The sequence below is a fragment of the Pteropus vampyrus genome, unplaced genomic scaffold (genome assembly GCF_000151845.1).
Source record: "Pteropus vampyrus isolate Shadow unplaced genomic scaffold, Pvam_2.0 Scaffold166, whole genome shotgun sequence".
Lineage (NCBI taxonomy): Eukaryota > Metazoa > Chordata > Mammalia > Chiroptera > Pteropodidae > Pteropus > Pteropus vampyrus.
This window is the reverse complement of record NW_011888947.1, coordinates 2701703-2703043: the sequence shown is the minus strand read 5'-3', so window position 1 is coordinate 2703043 and position 1341 is coordinate 2701703.

Below are 1341 nucleotides of genomic sequence, written 5' to 3'. Positions count from 1 at the left end.
TCTGTGGAAGAATACAAGCAGAAGGTGGAAGCAGAAGGTTGGATGAGATCAGCTTTAAAGCTTTCCCTCATCAGTCCTGCCTGGGAGAGCCTGGGAATCCAGGGAAGGGGTGGCGTGTAGCTATTCAATCCTGGATCCTCAAGGCATGGCAACTTCATTCTAAAAAAGAAAAAAATTACAGAACCCCTGCAGCTATGTAGGTGGTCCCTTCCAATTTTTCACACCAAGCCAAAACCTGTCCTAGACTGCTACTGGGGCTTAAAAACTCTTCTAGACCCTTAAAAAAATAAATTTGGTGCCGAAGCACAGGTTTTGAAAACCTCACGACATTCCTTTTACTCTTTCATCTTGGCCAGTTGAATTGGTAGCAACCTTCGGCCAAGAACCAGGGAGACGGGCCCTTAAACCAATTCCCTCTGTCAGCACCTGGCCTGGCTCCGAGGTGGGCAGGAGGCCTCCCAGTGTGCCCTGGCAGCCACCACACTGGACGGGAATGGGCTGGCTTGTCAGCAGGCAGGCTCCCAGTTCACCTGCTTTCACCTTTCACCAATTGTGGCTGTAGTCCCAAAGATGTTTCCTCTCCACGCCACTGTTACCAGCCTAGACACGCTGCCCCCTCCTTGCCTGACACAGGAGGTTGGCGAAGAAATCCACCTGTGCCAAGTGCCTACTATGTGCCAGATTGAGTGCCAAGCATACGCTATCTCATTTAATAAGCACACATCTCTTTCTAGGATGTACTTGAAAGAGATAATAACATGTGATTACATATAATAATATTTGATTATATTTGTCAAATATAATTCAGGCGCTATTTAATTTTTGGTTGTTGTTAAAGTGTCAGTTAGAAATGTATTTGGCTGCATGTAATAGAGACTCGATCACCGTAGAAGGTAGAAGGTCAGGGGGACAGCGCTGGGGAAGACCCAATGACCAGGTCCCTTTCCACTTCCTGCTCTGCCATCCTCGCATGGCATATGTCCTCATGGTTTAAAGATGATTGCTTCACCTCCAGCCTGTCACAGACGTTCTGAGAAAGAAGAGGGACAATGGCAAGAGCAATATGGCAGCTGATTCTGTCCCTTCTATTTTGGACAATTGTATTTTTCAATTCTAGAATGTCCATTTGGTTCTTTTTCTAATTTTCTAATTCTCTGCACGGTTTCTCATTTTTTCATTTATTTTGAAGATATTTTCCTTTGTGACTTCAGCATAGATATATATCACCTTATTTCTGTGTCTGAATCATCGTGGGGTCAGTCACCATTGATTGCCTTTTCTCGAGGAGGAGTTGGCAAAATTTTTCCCCTCTCCACATTGGAGTTGGGTCCAGAACCCCTC